The 20869-nt window shown below is 37.2% G+C and overlaps 11 non-coding genes across 11 annotated transcripts; 3 read left to right on the top strand and 8 right to left on the bottom strand.

The window, feature by feature from the left end:
- Positions 1-8066: 8066 nt before the first annotated feature.
- On the top strand, positions 8067-8138 carry trnac-gca (transfer RNA cysteine (anticodon GCA)). Its single transcript has one exon. It is a non-coding gene; the product is annotated as a tRNA-Cys (tRNA).
- An 826-nt stretch (positions 8139-8964) lies between these two features.
- trnac-gca (transfer RNA cysteine (anticodon GCA)) lies at positions 8965-9036 on the top strand. The gene has a single exon. It is a non-coding gene; the product is annotated as a tRNA-Cys (tRNA).
- Positions 9037-9383: 347 nt separating this feature from the next.
- Positions 9384-9455, top strand: trnac-gca (transfer RNA cysteine (anticodon GCA)). Its single transcript has one exon. It is a non-coding gene; the product is annotated as a tRNA-Cys (tRNA).
- Positions 9456-11764: 2309 nt separating this feature from the next.
- On the bottom strand, positions 11765-11836 carry trnac-gca (transfer RNA cysteine (anticodon GCA)). The gene has a single exon. It is a non-coding gene; the product is annotated as a tRNA-Cys (tRNA).
- Positions 11837-12968: 1132 nt separating this feature from the next.
- trnac-gca (transfer RNA cysteine (anticodon GCA)) lies at positions 12969-13040 on the bottom strand. The gene has a single exon. It is a non-coding gene; the product is annotated as a tRNA-Cys (tRNA).
- Positions 13041-13628: 588 nt separating this feature from the next.
- Positions 13629-13700, bottom strand: trnac-gca (transfer RNA cysteine (anticodon GCA)). Its single transcript has one exon. It is a non-coding gene; the product is annotated as a tRNA-Cys (tRNA).
- Positions 13701-14252: 552 nt separating this feature from the next.
- trnac-gca (transfer RNA cysteine (anticodon GCA)) lies at positions 14253-14324 on the bottom strand. The gene has a single exon. It is a non-coding gene; the product is annotated as a tRNA-Cys (tRNA).
- A 1212-nt stretch (positions 14325-15536) lies between these two features.
- Positions 15537-15608, bottom strand: trnac-gca (transfer RNA cysteine (anticodon GCA)). The gene has a single exon. It is a non-coding gene; the product is annotated as a tRNA-Cys (tRNA).
- Positions 15609-16192: 584 nt separating this feature from the next.
- On the bottom strand, positions 16193-16264 carry trnac-gca (transfer RNA cysteine (anticodon GCA)). Its single transcript has one exon. It is a non-coding gene; the product is annotated as a tRNA-Cys (tRNA).
- An 865-nt stretch (positions 16265-17129) lies between these two features.
- On the bottom strand, positions 17130-17201 carry trnac-gca (transfer RNA cysteine (anticodon GCA)). The gene has a single exon. It is a non-coding gene; the product is annotated as a tRNA-Cys (tRNA).
- A 286-nt stretch (positions 17202-17487) lies between these two features.
- trnac-gca (transfer RNA cysteine (anticodon GCA)) lies at positions 17488-17559 on the bottom strand. The gene has a single exon. It is a non-coding gene; the product is annotated as a tRNA-Cys (tRNA).
- Positions 17560-20869: the final 3310 nt, after the last annotated feature.

Below are 20869 nucleotides of genomic sequence, written 5' to 3'. Positions count from 1 at the left end.
TAGAGACGTTTAACCCTTTGATGCATGAATAATGAGAACCTTAGTCAAGATTTTTTTTCCTGAGTGTTTTTATTCCTCTTTAGGCATGAAAAAAAACCCTAATGAACCTACTTTTTATGGAGTTACAAAAATGTCCACACAGTTGGACACCATGAGTTTAATTTTTGAAGCAAAGAAACATGTATTTAAAACTCAATATCAGAAAGTGTTATACTGTGTGATAACTATGAAAAAAAACCCAAAACATTTTGAATGCAGCTAATCTGAGGTTTTCTCATATTTTAACATACTCTAACACTAGTTATTACTCACTTCATGGAGATAATATGCAAAAAAAAAACTGTTTGTTTAAGAAAACTGTTATTTACTGTCTAATAACAACTAGCAATTACTTTACACTCAAACATGTTAGTGCAGATCAGGTTCATAGAGAACAGCAAAGTTACAGTAATGGTATGAATTACAGTGTATAAGATGGTGCATAAGCGTCCGTTGTGCTGGCTGATATGGAAATAAAACAACAAAGCCCACAAAGATGCAAGAGAACAGCTGTAGAATAACTTTCCACTGTAGTGACCAGTATGCATGAAAGAGTTAAGGCAGGGCTGTCAAACTCATTTTAGTTCAGGGGCCACATTAAAAGCCAAATTTGATCTGAAGTGGGCTGAACCAGTAAAATAAAAATATAATAATATATAAATAATGTCATCTCCAAACTTTCCTCTATGTTTTAGAGCGACAAAAGTAAAATTATGCAATTAAAATGTTTACATCTACCAACTATCCTTTAAAACAATGTGAATAACATAAACAAACTGAAATTTCTTAAGAAAACTGAGTGCAATTTTGACAAAATTATGTCTCAGTTTATCATTTAAATGTATAAATTACAATTTACAGATCACAGTGGATCAACAAATACACAAAAGATTTAATAACAGGCAGAATATTGTTAAAATTACACTTCAGACATTTTAACCCTTTCGTGCATGAATTATAAGAACCTTTATTAAGATTTTTTTTCCTGAGTGTTTTTATTCCTCTTTAGGCATGAAAAAACAAAACAAAACAACGTGACTGAATTTTTTTTTTTTTTTTAAATCAACCTGTTTTCCATGGAGTTACAAAAATGTCCACTCAGCTACACCATGAATTTTATTCTTGAAGCAAAGAAACATGTATTTAAAACCCAATATCATAAAGTGATATGAAAACAGTGAAATGAAACCATGTTTAATGCAGCTAATCTGATGTTTTCTCACATTTGAACATATTCTAATACTAGTTATAACTCACTTGATGGAGATAATATGCAAAAAATAAATATTAACAATTGATTTCCACTCACGAACCAATCAAGAACAGCAAAGTTACAATAATGGTATGAATTGCAGTTCATGAGATGACGCATAAGTGTCCACTGTGTTGGTTGATATGGAACTAAAAACAACAAAAACCCATGAATATACAAGAGTAAAACTGTAGAGTAACTGCCCACTGTAGTGACCACTATGCATGAAAGGGTTAAAATGTTCATATTTGTTCAGGTTATTCGTGTTTTTGTGAAATGTTAGTTTGTTTTAGAGTAAATGCAGTGAAATGACATGAAAATGTTTACATTTACAAAGACAAAAATTTGGAGTTGTGATCATTTATAGGTTATTATGATAGTATTTTACCTGAAATTGGTTTGTATGTGGAACCTGAACTAAAATGATTAATGTCTTCAGTGTAATTTTTGCATTTCACAAATTCATTCCAGGGGCCAGACTGGACCCTTTGATGGGCCGGATTTGGCCCCCGGGCCGCATGTTTGACACCTGTGGGTTAAGAGGTTTGATTGAGCCTGTTAGTTCAGTAAAGCAGCAGGAAGTGTTGTGTTCATACTCTGACATCATCTCATGCAGTTGTCCCATCAGGCTAACATCCAGGAGGATTTTTCAGATATCGGTGACCGTCCTGGACATATCCTGTGTGTTTTTCCTGTTGTCAGTGATGTTCTGTCTTCATTGTCTGTCCTGCTTGTGAGATCCCCCTTTAAATCAAAATAGACACTTGTGGCCGGACACAAAGAGCCGCATTGTTTCTCTGTGAAAGGACAGCATGTGCTTTGCTAATGCCGCACTTGCAGCAGCCAACCTCCGGGACAACTTCTACATTCAGCCTTTGATTAAGGAGCACATTTATGCATGGATGACTTCCTCCAAGGTGTCTGGAGGTTGTGGGAAAGGGCCAGTGTGTAAGTGTGGCCTCAATTGGGGGCCACTCCTGCTTCTGCCAATAGATGATGGAGGTCACATGACTGTCGCTGTTGGACAAATGCAACTCTGTGGTTATAAAAGGACAGTCACGATGGACTGCTTCTGATTTCTCCCCCTATTTAAAAGGACACAAAAACAGATTTACACATTTACTGGTTGGAATCAGTATGCTTGTTAGGGTCATGAATGAGCCCCAGTAGACTATTAAAACATCAAAAATAAGTTGAATTTGGCTTTTAGGTTTAGGTTTTTAGTACATAATGCTGGAAATTCTTCAGAAAAAGAGATTAATGTTTGGATGATGAAAAGCTTAAACCAATATTTGTGAAATAAGTGTGAAACAATTGCCAAATTTCCTGAAAGCTGATAAAGAAATGATGGTTCAGCACATTTAACCCATAAAGACTCAGGGTTACTTTTCAGCAGTTCCAAAATAAATTTTTCTCTCTATTTAACCTTTCTTAAGTGATTTATCGCTATTTATAATAATACTATCCTCTGTATTTTGGGTTTCTTCAATAAAAATCAGGTATTTTCCCATATTTAATTCACTGATCATGTAGATGTTCATAAAAGCTCAGATTAAAGTTAACTGTTATATCAGAAACAGAGAAAAATTAAGAAAATGTGGCTTTTTCCGACACAATTTATCATTAACTGAATATAAACCAAGTATCTCCATCCACTGTCATTGATCCAATTCCATGAGGTGTTAGTGGTAAATCAATGTTGTAGAACATGACGGTGTTTCCATGGTAACTACGGAGCCTCTGAACACCCAAATGGGTCATATCTGATGACCATGAAAAGATGACAAACTGAATTTTACACCAATTATTTATATGGATTGATAGGTTTAATGGATCAGAAGTTATTAAACATTTTATATTGGTAGGTGATTTTGGTCACCAGTGGTTGTTTGGGTCTATATGGGTTAATAATGGTAATAACAAGTTAATAGTATGAACAGTACAGTATAAAGATAGAAGTTCTAAACACTTATGTTGCATCAATATTCTGTCGTACAGTGTGGATGTGTGCTTGTCGTTCCTCAGTGAGTTGGTATGTTTTGTCCTTTATCTTCTGGTATTGTCCTTGTTATTGCTGGTATGTGCTGTTCTTTACCATTAGTGGTATTCTAAGTTTTTATTTATTTATTTATTTTTACCATTATTATTATAATTTAAGTTAACGGTTAACTGTTACCTGTGATAACGCCACCATGAATGTACTTTGTTTTGATTTTTCACACATATTTCGGTTAAATAATGCAATACTGTTGAATGAGTTTGTAATATATTGGTATAGGCCTTTTTGTTCATTGTCTTGGTTTGAAGTTTAACCCTTTCATGCATAGTGATCACTCCAGTGGACAGCTATTCTCCAGTTGTTCTCTTGTACATTCATGGGTTTTGTTGTTTTAGTTCCATATCAGCCAACAAGGTGGACAGCTGTTCTTGATAAACCTGATCTGCAGTAACATGTTTGAATGTAAATCAATTGCTAGTCATTATTGGACTGTAATTAAAAGTTTTGTTGCATAAAAAGTTTTTTTTTTTTTTTGCAAATTATCTCCATGAACTGAGTAATAACTAGTATTAGAGTATGTTTAAATGTAAGAAAACATCAGATTAGCATTAAAATTGTTTTTATTTCATAGTTTTCACACAGTATATCACTTTCTGGTGATGGGTTTTAAATATGTTTCTTTGCTTCAAAAATTAAACAGATGGTGTCCATCTGAGTGGACATTTTTGTAACTCCATGAAAAATAGGCTCATTAAAAAATTTCAACTGCATTGTTTTTTTTCATGCCTAAAGAGGAATAAAAACAAAAATATTGACCATGGTTCTCATAATTCATGCATGAAAGGGTTAAAGACAGGAGTGAGTACTTGAAACTATATTAAGTTATTGATAAGAAATGGGGGTGGGATTAAATACATTTTCTTCTTCCCACTCCTTTTCGAACATTAATTAGTGTATTTGGAATATTGTACCTGCATGTATTCTGTTGATTGAATTTGTTGTATGCAGGTCATTTGTGTTGTAAATGCTTACTCGGTCAGAATAAATGAATAAATGGAATGAATGCATTCAATCACTAGAGATAAAAACCAGATATGTTAACAAACTGCAAAACATGTCCAACCTCACACATGCAAAAAACTATGTAAAAACTAGAAAAGCACTCGGAGAGCGCAGATCTCCGCCAAGGCAGATCACGGCACATAACTTTTTGAGTTATCTTGCACACACACACACACACACACACACACACACACACACACACACACACACACACAGACAAACCAACGCTGGCAAAAACATAACCTCCTTGGCAGAGGTAACAAAGATGAACCAGAAATATTCCAAATATGATGCTAAATACCAGCCTAATGGAGGCTTTAGAAAGGTTTTGATGAGTCCCAATGATGCAGAACCCACAGATATTAGCCAAATATAGAGATTAAATTCAAGATCTTGTCTTTTGCTTTTGCCGCTATATATGAAATGGATACCTGATATAAAATATTCCACTTTGTTAAAATTGCCATAAAATTCACTCCTTGTTCACACCATAATAACAGATAAGAGTTTTTGATTACAGAGGATTCCAGCTTCAGTGATTCAAATCCCTGCACTGCAAAACACACGTTATTATTATTATTATTATTATTTTTTTTTCTCTGCAGATGTGGTCTGTAAAGTTGGCAAAAATACAGTTTCAAAAACCCTGAGGATGTTCCTAAATCAGGCTGAGACTTAATTTTTCTGATAGTCAAGCCAATACAAATACTAATACTTACACTAATGCCAGAAACAGACGAACACACATGCTTAATAGTACAGAGCTCAGGGACGGGGGGCTGATGGAGGGTCAGGGATGTTTGTGCGCGGTGTAATCTCATTGCATTTGAGTTGTTGTGAGGACCCAGGCCACAGACGGCCTCCTGTTAAACAATGTGATTAGAGTGGCGCCCGTTTGGAAGCCTGTGATAGTGAGGGGTGGCTGCCTTCAGAGGAGATTAATGGAAGAGTGCAGGCAGGGAGGAACACCTGCCATCAGTCGACTTAAAGAGTGGCAGGAGAGACCATCAGATCTAACGCTATCTGTGTTTGAAGTGCAGTGTTCATGCAGGGCAAGAAATGTCATTTAACAACCTGATAAATCCTAGTTTGATTCTTGGAGCAAAAATGAGCAGTGAAATAATTCTCGCCAAACAATCTAATGTCCATCTTTCATGTGATTTTTCTCGATATCTGTAACATGATCTGCTCTACCACAGTCATGCCATGCAGTATTTGGGTCCCGGCCTAACCTGGCCCTCTCGTGGATGTGTCATAATGACTTACTTGGAAAAAAAATATAGCTTTTTACATGTGTACAGGCTATTACCAAGGATGTAGACAAACAAAATTACTTCAAAGGTCAAGTTAAGTCATTAAACTACTTTATTAAATGTATATATTGAGGTTAATTCATAAATTACATGCATTAAAAACACTGATCTATACACATTTATATTTATTCAGTTAAAGTTTACATATATTTACTTATTTATTTTAAAATAGCTTTGATAGTAATTGTTGAATCTGCTTCTGTGTTTCACATGCATTTACCTGAGTATTCCTGGATTTTCATTAGTTATGTTCACAGAATGAGGTGACACACACCTCATTCAAACACCAACTCAAATCTCAAATCTCTCCTTGTTTGATTGTTGTACGCAGGAGCAAAAATGAGCAGTGAAATAATTCCCGCCAAACCATCTAATGTGCATCTTTCATGTGATTTTTCTCGATATCTGTAACGTGATCTGCTCTACCACAGTCATGCCATGCAGTATTTGGGTCCCGGCCTAACCTGGCCCTCTCATGGATGTGTCCCGTGGGAAATCAAAAAGCTTGTAAGCAGCGCTAATGCTACAGTTTCCCACGGATACTACAAGAGCTAAACAAGGCTGATACTCTGAGGTCAGATAACAGCCATGTTTTTGACACTATTCTGCAAATAGACAAGAAGAAAAGAAACAAGATTGACTCACATTTGTTGCTGAATTATGTTTTTTTCATTAAGTACACACTATATTTACATTTGAACATTTTGTCAGGGGAAAAAAGCTACATCCCGATTCTTTTCACAAGGTTCTGACAGTAGAACAAGGCCTCTGCTAATCCATTTAATATGAGAGGATCAGCTCAGTTGGACCCACCACAAGGGATAAACCGCTGCTCTGTGGGGTGGAAGCTTCTCTTGTTCCTCTGGCTGGAGCTCAGCCAGAGCCGGTGCCAAGAATTAATCCTGCTAACAAACAAAACGGATTCCCTCAATTCAGGTTGGTCAGCCTGGAAAGAAGGTGTGTGTTGGTGGAATCAGTAATAATGCAGGATTTCCTGACAGGTGGTATGTTCAGTACATGCCATGTGCTAACCACCACTTAGCCCTGATACGCTTGATATCCTTCTGTTCACCATTTTGCCAGATGTTTATGTAAATTAATTTATGGTAATTAATGTTAACAGCCTTCGCATCTGGATACAAATTACTAATCCTGTATTTACAACCACGCAGGGGACAGATTTGTGGATTTCTGGGTGTGTTTTAAAGGTGCAATTTGTAAGATTCACATGTGATGTTGTGAAGTTTGTCGTGCTGGGACCTGTATAGGACAAGGTTGAAAGTTTGACTATCATTATTGTGAAAAAAATATTGTAGAATAAATGTATGCCTTTCATGCAGTGTCTTGTGTTGAATTTATTGGAAAAATTGTGTAGTTTCAGAATATAACATCAAAAAATGTGTATCACTTGTCCTTGTGTGACTTTTTGCATGATGTTTACTGAAAAGTGGGCAAAAATTACCCTTTTTCAGTGACAAATAATTTGAAAACCCATATTAATCCTGTTCTTGCAAATTTTCATTGAACTTGCTTACTTTTAACCTTAGAAGAAGAGCTTATGGTTTGGCCTTTTGAATGAGGATCAGTTTCAGTAATTTCAGTTCAAAGTCAATGACGTCCAGTTCCTCAGAAGACGTCCTGTGACAATTTTGTTTGGATTTTTTGGCTTCTAGGTAAGAATTTGACTTATAATTCTTTATGTAGAGTTGATATTATCATAAATCTGTATGTATTAGACACCATTCTCTTTCTTTTTCTGTTGTGAATAAAGCATTACCCAATAATTAAGTATATTCTAATATTAGATCAGTAAAATCATTACTTTTACTAACCCTACCCCCATCAGTTTTTAGTTTGTGAAAAAAATACTTACCATTGTAAAAAAAAACAAACAAACTTGCATTCACTCAGTTTTCAATATCTTGCCTCCAAAATGTAATCAATTACGCCTACCTACATGGGCTACAATTAGTTTATATTATTTAGGCCCATTTACTTTCCTAAAGTCAGATCAAGTTTTTTTTTTTTTTTTTCCACCAAATTTTCAGATTCGTTTTTGAAACAGCCCACCAATTTGTTAGATTTTGACTTGCTCTGTCAATGATGAAGCCAATTTAACCAGAGATTTTGCATAAATAATTTCAGATTCCGATTCCTGAGAAAATTTGACCCTAAACTGATATATTTTCAGTCCATAACCAAGAACTTGAATTTTTGCCCTTAATGTCACTAAAATGCAACGCAAACCTTGAACCTTGTCGTATTTATTGTGACACATTTTTACTAATTTCTTGCCACATATTGAGACTTGAACATTTTGATCATGGCGTCTATTTAGAGCTTTAATTTTTGGACATGCAGAGGTTTTGGTTGGCACAGTGAGAGTTTACCATTCCATCCAGGGGGTATAGCTCAGTGGTAGAGCATTTGACTGCAGATCAAGAGGTCTCTGGTTCAACTCCGGATGCCCCCTCTCTGTTTATTACAAGTAGTTAAACATTTACAGAAATGACTGAGTGGGAAAAAGGAGATAACAACTGCATATAAACTACACTACACACTTACAACAATATGATGAACGTATATCTGGAAGAACAACAATGGGATTTCAACCAGTTGAGCATCTGTGGCCAAGAACACCTGCAGTTACGGAGATGATCTGTGTAAAGCTCATCCTTTTTTTTTTTTTTTTTTTTTTACTCATGAACAAAATGTGTCAATCTTGTTACAAGGCCTGTTTTGACCATAACACATAGAAACAGACCTTATATAGTTTATGTAGAGTTGTTTCCTGGTCATCTGTTTTTTTCCCACTCAGTCATTTCTGTAAATGTTTGTCTATGTGTGTTAAGGAGAGAGGGGGCATCTGCAGTTGAACCAGACACCTCTTGATCTGCATTGAAATGCTCTACCACTGAGCTATACCCCCTACACAAAAAGACAATCCTAATCTTTTTTTTTTTTTTTTTTTTTTTTTCAATATGCTCATGAACAAAATGTTACAAATGGATCAACATTTGAGGCCTGTTTTTACCTTAATACATAGAAACCTGACTATTTCAGAGAGACTGGCATAGCTTATGTGCAGTTGGTACCTGATTATGATCATATATTTTTATTTTATCATTTATTATATCATTGGTATATCATTCATTTGCCTTAAATAATGGTCTATTTCTATGTGTTAAGGTAAAAATGGGCATTGTAACAACAGAATCTCCTCAAATATTGACACATTTTCATCATTTTGTTCATTTGTCCATGAGTTAAAAAAAGGGTGAGGTTGGTATGTTTATGTAGGGGATATAGCTCAGTGGTAGAGCATTTGACTGCAGATCAAGAGGTCTCTGGTTCAAATCCGGATGTCCCCTGTCAAGTTTTAAAGGATACATTACTATGTCATCCCAAATTTAAGGAACTCTTTCCTTTGTTTGGCATGCTGTCATCATCACCCCAACCTCCTCCTGTGGAAGTGCTTTCTAGTGTCACAGTTCGGTGGTAGAGCACTTAACTGCAGATCAAGAGATCTTCAGTTCAACTCCGGATGCCTCCTGCCAAACTTTACAGCATCCAACATTACAAATAAAGGGAACCCTTCCGTTTGTCTCAAAAGGACCAAAACCTTTACAACTTTCCCACTTCCAGAGCCTTGGGTTTTGTGGTATCCTCCAGTACACGCAGAGGGTGAAAAAAAGGGTGAGGTTGGTGGGCCTGTGTAGGGGGTATAGCTCAGTGGTAGAGCATTTTACTGCAGATCAAGAGGTCTCCGGTTCAACTCCGGATGTCCCCTGTCAAGTTTTAATTGATAGGGAACTCATTGGCATGTTGTAATAATCACCCCAACCTTCTCTTGTTAAATCGCTTACTTGCGTCACATTGCCCTTGACATCTAAATACTTACTTCTTCGGTTCACTTTGAAAATTAATGTTATGTGGAACATTTGGTTACAAAAACATACGACATAAGTTACCAAGGAATTGGTAGTATGTGATAAAGTTGAAGTGAAAACAAGCTCTTTATTGATATTATTAATTATTTATTGATATTTGACTCCAGAAGCTAATGATAGTGCATGTTATACACCTTTATTATAGTACAAGAGCAGAATATGGGTATTTAAAACTTTGGGACTGAGCATAATGACATACTTGGAAAAAAAACAAACAAAAATTTTACATGTGTACAGACTATTACCAAGGATGTAGGCAAACAAAATTACTTCAAAGGTCAAGTTAAGTCATTAAACTACTTTATTAAATGTTTATATTGTGGTTAATTCATAAATTACATGGATTAAAAATACTGAACTATACATATTTGTATTTATACAGTTATATTTTATATATTTACTTACTTATTTTAGAATAGCTTTGATAGTAATTGTTGAATCTGCTTCTGTTTCACATACATGTACCTGAGTATTCCTGGATTTTCATTAGTTATGTTCGCAGAATGAGGTGACACACTCACCTCATTCAAAAGCCAACTCAAATCTCACCTCTTCAGATCATCATTTGAAAACTGACTGCCTGTTCCACCTCATCCACCCTCATCTACCTTCTCGTGTGTTTTCTTTTTTCTATGTTTGTCTCTGTATTTGTTCTTTTATTGCCATTTAGTATTAACTCCGTATCTGTTTTCCTGTTTGATGTGAGTTCGTCCCTTGGCTGTTCATTGTAAAGCCTCTTTGAGTACTTAGAAAAGCGCTAAATAAAGCCGATGTATCATCATTATTATTATTATTATTATTATTATTATTATTATTATTATTTTTATTTTTTATTTTTCCAGATATAAAGTCACCTTCAAGTCAGGACTTAGGAAGTAAGTGTAATAGTGAAATGTAAATGTGTCCAGTTTTGCAGCATATGAAATTGGACAGTAAAGTTTCACTGCTCTCTGAAGTTAATTCACCTCCTTTCTGCTGATTTTTTTTTTTTTTTATTAAGAGTAACTCATCATCTACCAAACATGCACATTACACCAACATCTGTTCCAATTTTTATATCCACCAATGCTACAAGAAGGTTTCATTTACAATACTTGGGAGCGAAAACAGAATACTTTAAGGCTGACTTGCTAGAGAAACTATAATTTTGTAATATGATGTGATGAAATATGACCACAGCAATTATATTTTAGTGTCATGTAAACCTATGGGAGTTATTTGCTTTGTGAGAATGACAAAATAAAAGTCATGAATCAAAAAATATATCAAGCAATGCATGTCTCACCAATTATCAGACTGTCTTTGACACTTAACCAGGATGCTTCACACTGTCTCTCACTGTTTTCACAAGGCAATAAAGTAATTTGACCACCCCATAGCCACATCTGCTTTTCATTGTCATGGCTCCTTAATTTGTCTGGGCTCTCATGTTGCTGTATATCACCCTGCTCCCCGTGGAGTTCACTCTTGGTAAACAATAAGGCATGACTGAACTTCGCCACTCTGCATTGCTCAAAAATGAACTAACATCTACCAGTCACAAAAAGAGCAAGCCAAAGGTGGAAATCTTGTAGACTGTGAAATGTGAACGGGGTAATTACCTCAATTCCCTGAAAATTATTCTTCGGTTTAGTTTCTAGACCTCTGGCTGCAGAGCAAAACATGCATTAAAGCTCTGTACACATGTGGTTTTGTGTAGGAACTGGAAATCGAGGCTCATCTGTCATCTCTCTTTCTGGAATATCGCAGTATCAGAGGTAAACACTGTGATAAAGTGCAGAGCAGACAGGAGCCCAAACTTCTCCGAAACACTGTGGATGGTGAATGTTCAGTTTCCTCTGCGTGGAACTGGAGGATACCACAAAACCCAAGGCTCTGGAAGTGGGAAAGTTGTAAAGGTTTTGGTCCTTTTGAGACAAACGGAAGGGTTCCCTTTATTTGTATTGTTGGATGCTGTAAAGTTTGGTAGGGGGCATTCGGAGTTGAACCGGAGACCTCTTGATCTGCAGTTAAATGCTCTACCACTGAACTGTAACACTAGAAAGTGCTTCCACAGGAGGAGGTTGGGGTGATGATGACAGCATGCCAAACAAAGGAAAGAGTTCCTTCACTTTGGGATGACATAGTAATGTATCCTTTAAAACTTGACAGGGGGCATCCGGATTTGAACCGGAGACCTCTTGATCTGCAGTCAAATGCTCTACCACTGAGCTATACCCCCTTTGCAATGATTTGTACCACATCCTTATTTTTTTTTTACTCATGAACAAAATTATGACAACGTACCAACATTTGAGTTAATTTCTTGTTATAATGCAGTGTTTTTCAACTTTGGGGTCAGGACCCCACATGGGGTCGCCTGGAATTCAAATGGGGTCGCTTGAAATTTCTAGTAATTGATTAAAAAAAAAAAAAAAAAACTGAAAAAATATATGTTGAGTTGACAGAGACAATCCCAATCCATAAAAGACATGACAAACTGTGAAGCTGAAACTGAAGCACTGTGGTTCTGTTTATCTGTCAAATGTTCATTGTGGTCGGTTTCAGATGCTGCAGCTCTTTCATAATTCCTAGTTTGAGTTGTTTGTTCAGTATTAATTGTCAGCCTTGTAAATCCAAGCTGGACTGACTGGACATATCCTGAGCAAGGAAAATAAAATTCTCACTTTGTGCAGTAATCTACACCTGGCTTTTCTGCCTCTGTCCATAATAATATACATTATATAGACTAAATATTGTCTAAAATCAACATTTATTTGTAACATAGTATAGCAAAGTATTACATGATCAAAAACAAATTAATTTTTAGCAAAAACATGTCTCTGTTTTGAATGTCTGGGGTCGCCAGAAATTTGTGAAGTTAAAATAGGGTCACGAGCCAAAAAAGGTTGAAAAACACTGTTATAATGCCTGTTTTTATCGTAACACATAGAAACCTGACCCTATTTCAGAGAGCCTAGTATAGCTTATGCACAGTTGGTACCTGATCATGTAAATATCTTTTTGTGACACTCATTAATTTCTGTGCATGTCTAACTGCTTACAGTAAATAGAAAGGGGGCATCCAGACTTGAACTGGAGACCTCTTGATCTATGCCCTACTTAAATCTTATCTTTTTACTCATGAACAAGATGATGAAGAACAACAATGGGATCTCAACCAATTGAGCATCTACAGCCAACAAGACCTGCAGTTATCCTGTTTTGATACTTCATGTTTAACAACTCTTCAGTGAGTACTAGTTATGAAGTTCTATTCAGAGTAGGGTCTCTCAAGTTTTGGGTTAATGTCTATATATTCTGACATTTTTCAGATCGATATATTAATCACGGAGTGTTTAGTCTAAAGAGAGAGGGGGCATCCGGAGTTGAACCGGAGACCTCTTGATCTGCAGTCAAATGCTCTACCACTGAGCTATACCCCCTACACAAACTCATGAACCTCACCCTTTTTTTGTTTATCATGCACAAACTGCCTTTTCTCGTTGCATAGAGTTTACATCACAGACATGCACCAGTACAGGAAAACAACATGTCGGATTATTTCCTTGTGACAGACCTTCAAGTTGCCCGAGCCGCACTAATTTACATCCAAGAGTCATTTCAGCAATCGTCATGAATCTTTATTAAGTGTAGGTCTCCGATGGCAGAGAAGGCACATTAAATCCCTGTTCCGTTTCCTGTTTTGTGATTGTATTTCATGCTATAGGAGAGAGTAGGAACAGAGAAGTAGAAAGGTTCTATGCAGGCCCTTGGTCTTGGTCCACCTGGCTTACATACTACATCAATAAAAAGGAAATTTCAAACACTTTTGTTTGCCCTTTTGCGTGCAGATTTTTCCCCCAACAAATGCATATAAATGTGGAACACAACCCCACTTTTGCATTTTCATTTCAGATGTTACCATCTAAATGTTGCCTAAGTGTATGGTTTAAGTACAGTTGTTAACTGGTCATCTATTTTTTCCCTCAAAGTCATTTCTGTAAATGTTTATCTAGTTGTTGTAAAGAGAGAGGGGACATCCGGAATTGAACCAGAGACCTCTTGATCTGCAGTCAAATGCTCTACCACTGAGCTATATCCCCTGCATGAAGTCAAAAACCTCATCCTTTCTTGCCCTCATGAACAAAATTCTGAAAACGTACCAACATTTGAGAGGATTTCTTGTTATAATGCCTGTTTTTACCTGAACACACAGAAAACTGACCCTTTTTCAGAGAGCCTAGTATAGCTTATGTACAGTTGGTACCTGATCATGTAAGTATCTTTTTGTGACACTCGTTCATGTCTGTGCATGTCTAACTGCTTACAGTAAATAGAAATCAGGCATCTACACTTGAACTGGAGACCTCTTGATCTCCACCCTACTTAAATCTGATCATCTTTTTACTCATGAACAAAATGATGAACATATATCCATAAGTACAACAATGGGACCTGAACCAGTTGAGCATCTACGGCCAACAAGACTTGCAGTTATCCTCTTTTGATACTTTGCATTTAACAACTCTTCTATGAGTAGTAGTTATGAAGTTCTATACAGAGCAGGGTCTCTCAAGCTATGGGTTAATGTCTATGTATTCTGATATATTTCAGATCTATATATTAATCACGGAGTGTTTAGTTTAAAGAGAGAGAGGGGGCATCCGGAGTTGAACCGGAGACCTCTTGATCTGCAGTCAAATGCTCTACCACTGAGCTATACCCCCTGTGCAATGCTTTGGAGCTCACCTTTTTATCCCACTCATTTGATGAACTCATGACCAAATAAGCAACATTATGAAACATTTGAGGGGAGACCTGTCAGAGGTGAATTCTCATGGACTGCAAAGGAAGCTTGGCTTCCCCTAAAATTATGAAAATTAAATGGTTAAATATGTACGGTTGTGTTGACATTTCATTGACTACAAATGTGTTAGAACACGTTCATCTCACAGACGACTTCCTTCAGAATCAGCTTTATCACAAATCAATGGACTCCATGTTGTTCACTTCTCATACATTCCTGTTGTGCTGTTTTCTCATTCGATCTCTGCTCATGGCATTTGCCCGTAGCCGCTCAGCATCCATGCACTTCAATGGGACTGAGTGGAACAGTTTTTTTCATTGCCTCAAAACTGGACGGTAATTGGATAAATGCCATGATGTTGTCCCGCCCCTGTACGCTCAGCGTCTCTTGGGGTGAATGGAGCTGTGGGCGGAGCTCGGCTGGGCTGGACGCCGGACTTCCACGTGCTGATTGGAGGATCAGTCAAAAGGCTGAATCTCGTTGATTGACAGATATTTTGAGATCTACTCCTTCACTTCACAGAGTTCAGTTTAATACCATCACACATTCTGTTTGTGAAATTGAGAGAGAAACCACTACGAAATTACTTGTTCATTTCTTGCACTGTAAATAAAACACAGTCATTGTACTTCCTTGTTTCAATTTAACATAATTTCAATGTTTTCTTGTTTGGTTGGTACGATAAGGTCACTGACCATTTTCTTAAAAAGGAACGGAGGGACGAATTTATGTTTAAATAACTTGACATTTTTTTTAATGTTAGCCGACAATGAGCTTCCCCTGTCTGAAAGACGAGCAGCCGCCACTGCTGTTGATCCACACCCTACTTAAATCTTATAATCTTTTTTATTGATGAACAAAGTGATGAACATATGTCCAGAAGAACAACAATGGGATCTCTCAGCCAACTGAGCATCTGTGGCCACCAAGACCTGCAGTTGTGGAGATATTCTAACCGTTTATGATCTGTTTTTTTTTTTTTTTTTTTTTGAACAAATGAACAAAATTATGGAAATAAATCAGTCTTGTTACAATGCCTGTTTTAAGGGAGGTAAGTGTATAGATTATGTACAGTTGTTACCTGTTTTTTCCAACTCAGTCATTTCTGTTTTTCTACTTGTAGTAAAGAGAGAGGGGGCATCCGGAGTTGAACCGGAGACCTCTTGATCTGCAGTCAAATGCTCTACCACTGAGCTATACCCCCTGTACAAACCTGTGAACCTCATCCTTTTTTTTGTTTATCATGAACAAATTGCGTTTTCTCATTGTGTAGAGTTTACATCACAGACATGCACCAGTACAGGAAAACAACATGTCGGATTATTTCTTTGTGACAGACCTTCAAGTTGCCCTAGCCGCTCTAATTTACATCCAAGAGTTGTTTCAGCAATTGTCATGAATCTTTATAGAGGGTAGGTCTCTGATGGCAGAGAAGGCACATTAAATCCCTGTTTCGTTTCATGTTTTGTGATTGTATTTCGTGCTAGGAGAGAACAGGAACGGAGAAGTAGAAACGTTCTACGCAGGCACTTGGTCTTGGTCCACCTGGCTTACATACTACATAAAAAGGAAATTTCAAACACTTTTGTTTGCCCGTTTGCATGCAGATTTTTCCCCCAACAAATGCGTATAAACATAGAACACAACTCCACTTTTACATTTTCGCTTCAGACGTTACCATCTAAATCTGGCCTAAATGTATAGTTTATGTACAGTTGTTACCTGGTCACCTATTTTTTTCCCACTCAGTCATTTCTGTAAATGTTTATCTACTTGTTATAAAGAGAGAGGGGACATCCGGAATTGAACCAGAGACCTCTTGATCTGCAGTCAAATGCTCTACCACTGAGCTATATCCCCTGCATGAAGTGGAAAACCTCATCCTTTCTTTGCCCTCATGAACAAAATTCTGAAAACGTACCAAAATTTGAGGGGATTTCTTGTTATAATGCCTGTTTTTACCTGAACACACAGAAAACTGACCCTTTTTCAGAGAGCCTAGTATAGCTTATGTACAGTTGGTACCTGATGATGTAAATATCTTTTTGTGACACTCGTTCATTTCTGTGCATGTCTAACTGCTTACAGTAAATAGAAATCGGGCATCTACACTTGAACTGGAGACCTCTTGATCTGCAGTCAAATGCTCTACCACTGAGCTATACCCCCTGCACAGTCTTGCGAACCTCATCCTTTTTTTTGTTTATCATACACAAACTGTGTTTTCTCGTCGCGTAGAGTTTACATCCCAGGCATGCACTAGTACAGGAAAACATGTCGGATTATTTCCTTGTGATGGACCTTCAAGTTGCCCTAGCCACTCTAATTTACATCCAAGAGTTGTTTCAGCAATTGTCATGAATCTTTATAGAGAGTAGGTCTTCGAGGGCAGAGAAGGCACATTAAATCTCTGTTCTGTTTCCTGTTTTGTCATTGTATTTCATGCTAGGAGAGAACAGGATAAGAGAAGTAGAAAGGTTCTACGCAGGCACTTGGTCTTGGTCCACCTGGCGTGCATACGGTATTGGTAAATAGGAAATTTCAAACACTTTTGTGTGTCCGTCTGGATGCAGATTTTTCCTCCAACATGCACATATAAACGTGGAATTAAAAGTGAGAATGCACTGTTACTTTTGGTTCAGGCCGTTAGCGTCTAAACTTAGCCTAAATCTACAGTTTATGTAAAGTTGTTACCTGCTTTTCAATCAACTTGTTGTAAAGAGAGAGGGGACATCCAGAATTGAATTAGGGACCTCTTGATCTGCAGTCAAATGCTCTACCACTGAGCTATGTCCGCTTCATAAAATTAAAAATCTCATCCTTTTTTTTTTTTTTTTAAATCATGAGCAAACCACACTTTCTCGTCACGTAGAGTTTACGTCACAGGCATACACCAGTACAGGAAAACAACATGTCAGGATATTCCCCTGACACACCTTCAAGTTACCCTAGCCACTCTAATTTACATCCAAGAGTTGTTTCAGCAATTGTCACGAATCTTTATGGAGAGTACATCTATGTCTTAATCATCTGATATTTTCAGATCTATATTTTATATCACAGAGCGTTGAGCCTAAAGAGAGAGGGGGCATCCGGAATTGAACCGGAGACCTCTTGATCTGCAGTCAAATGCTCTACCACTGAGCTATACCCCCATATATTTACAATGGACGCGACAATGCTACTAGAATTTCATTGAAATAGTGAGAAAAGCAAATGTGTTTTTTTTTTGTTTTTTTTTAGGTAATTTGTTTTATTTCTGACAGTCGTCGCATTATCTAATGTAACTCATATCATTTTTAAGTCAGGCTCTAAACACTAAACCCACAATTCCACTAGGATCTCTATGTGGAAAAAAAAAAAAATGACACAATGTGTGTAAAACCCGCATAACACTCCCTGAGTGTAACCTCAGCACTTTCCCACCAGAGCCTCTCTGTGCAGCTCCACTTTGCCTGCCGTCCCGTGAGAGTCTGATACGTCGGACTGCCTTGTCATTTTCACAGTATCAGATCCCACAGACCTATTCTTCCCTCACAATACACACACAGATCATATCGCCGCACCTCTTCATGTTCCACAACACACACTGACATAAAGCCGTGTCTGAGAAAAACAGAAAACAAATAGGAAGCCATGACAATCTGCCCCGTCATTCATTCATAATTTAGGACGTCCCAAATGCATTTCTGTTGCAGCCACAGTTGTGAGACTGTGAAGACTAGACTACAGTCCTACCAATTTAATGTGGTGATCATTTGATGTTCCCAGAACAACAGGGGCCTGCACAAAGAAGAGAAAGTGCTGGGAAGCATTAGGCTGACGGAGTGGAAGTAGGGCAGGAGCAGGGGGTGAGCAGGTCTGAACAGTTATGCAAATGTGCAGCTTTCGCCTGGTGATGGAGAGAGAGTGAAAAGAGAACAATTATAACAGGGAGGGGGTGCAGTTTGAAATGGGACATCACCCACCAGAGTTTCCTGTTTTCATTGGACGTGCGGAGTCGAGCCTTTTTCTCCTCAACTCGAAAACATCCCTCTCCTCAGAGCACTCAGTTGGTTTATTTAACCAAGATATTGCACGTAAACTTCATTGCTACTGATACAACCTCGGAAAAATTAAGTCAACTAGCGCTGATATGGTGATTCTGCATTCAAAACAAACCGAACACACATGTTGTCTTTCATATAAACAAATCAGTGCTATATTTGAATGAGAGAAGAGCCACTGAATACAGACAATAGACCAGGGGTGTCAAGCTCATGTTAGTTCAGGGGCCACATGCAACCCAATATGACCTGCAGTGGGCCGGATGATTAAAATAATCACACAAAAATAACATCAATTCCAAAATTTGTATGTCTAATTTCTATGTTTTGGAGTGAAAAAAGTACAATTATATTATCAAAATTTTTACGTCCTTTAAAAAAATGTGGAAAAACATGAACAACCATGACCAAAATGAAATTTTGTTAAGAAAAAAAGTGCAATTTTAACAATTTATGCCATTATTCAGCCTCAGCTTCTCATTTTCACTTGTTCATTACAACTTACAGATCATGGTGGATCTACAAATACACAAAACATTTAATAACAGACAGAATATTGGTACAATTATTCTTAATTCTTTTAAGACATTTCAAGTTGTTCATATTTGTTCAGGTTTTTCACATTTTTTGTAAAAGGCTAGTCTGTAAATGTTAACATTTTTGTGTAATTTTACTTTTTTTTTTACACTAAAACAAAGAGAAAAATGTGTGGTTTTCAATATTTATAGTTTATTATGATAGTATTTTACTGGTCTGACCCACTTTAGATGGAACTGACCTAAAATTATTTTGACATCCGTGATAGTTAATATCTTCAGTGTAATTTGTGTTTCACTAATTCATCCTGTGGGCCGGACTGGACCCTTTGGCGGGCCAGATTTGGCCCCCGGGCCGCATGTTTGACACCCCTGCAATAGACAATGTCTGGGATCTGCTGTGACTCTACTGTCTTTCCTTTGTCTAATGGACCTCCAATAGGATTTCCCATTTACACACAAAAAACAAAAAGACACCGTTAATGGATGAAGGAAAGTACATTAAGGGATCAATTCATAGACTTTCTCGGTCCACATCTTTTCTCTTATGCTTTACATTATGTTGTGGGAATAAATCAAAGTTGTCAACAGGTTTTAGAGGTCCCTTGAGTTCATTCAGCTCTTAGTGGAAATTTAACCTGAAGGGTCTCCAGCGAATATCTCATTTCCACTAACCACATGTGAACTCACACAGAATAAAATAAATCATTCTGCTGTTAGACAAAGAGGGGTTTCTCTGCCTTATTATGACAAACAAATTGATGTAATCTGACTACAAGGATGACTAATAAATGACTAGTAAATAGGTGATTAATTATAGCTTATAGATAGAGTTTTATAGATGCTAATCACATCCAGACGTGCCAGAGTGTATGCTGACATTTTGGTTCTGGTTCTGGTTGAAAAACTTTACTGCTGTTGAGTAATGATATCATAAATACCATTCTGGGATTGGTATAAATGACCTCTTTTGTTCAAGCTAAAGGTTTAGTCTTGTGTTTACCTGGAGGTGGTCCTTTCAGACGTATGGGAACTTCATCTGCGGATCGATAAAAACGGGTCGTATTTATTTGTCTCTCCAGCAGCTGAAACATTCTCAGACTCAGTCCTTGGAGAGTTGCCTCTAAAGTTGCATGAGGAGGGAAACTGAAGCCGGGTTCTGAGGGGATACCCAGTCCCCCGACTCTCACTTCTGGTGCGACCTGTAATCCCACCAGAGCTAGTGTGTCCACACAAGGAAAATAAACAGAACCGAACACTGATCCCACTGAGTGACTCTCAGCCGCTGGCCTCTATATGCAGACGGTCTAGTCTTATACAGTCTTTACTTTTTCTAGATCCTGTTTACAGTCAGAAAGTTTAACACACAATTATGACCATGAAACAGTGAATTTTAAATCTTTTAATTCTCTGAGGTTTTACTTGTAGCTGCTCCTATTTTAGATGACTCAGTTATTTTGGAATTAAAGGTACAACATGCAACAAATGTATTATTCACTTTTTTAGTTCATATTGTGATATTCCTTAAAAATTTGCACGTTCCCAGTTTCTAAGTCATGCACATCCATGATAACAACATAAAGATGTAGAGGACTCTGCCCAAATTTCTGCAAAAATGCAGTGGTTGATGTTTATGGTCAATGCCTCTGTGCCTCCTGGAGGATTCTGTTGGGTTTCTGTAAATTGGCTTAGAGTCTGGTTTTGACCAACTCTATATATAAAGTGTCATGAGATAACTTTTGTTATGATTTGGCGCTATATAAATAAAAATTTGATTTGATGTGATTTGATTTGATACTCTTTCGCTCTTTTATAACAGCAGCAGTGGAAAAAATGAAGTCTGATAGTGTCAACATGTACAATTGATACTAGACACAACTTAG

The sequence above is a fragment of the Sphaeramia orbicularis genome, chromosome 8 (genome assembly GCF_902148855.1).
Source record: "Sphaeramia orbicularis chromosome 8, fSphaOr1.1, whole genome shotgun sequence".
In the NCBI taxonomy this organism is placed as follows: domain Eukaryota; kingdom Metazoa; phylum Chordata; class Actinopteri; order Kurtiformes; family Apogonidae; genus Sphaeramia; species Sphaeramia orbicularis.
The sequence above is the reverse complement of the archived record's forward strand: the minus strand, read 5'-3'. Positions and strand labels throughout refer to the sequence as shown.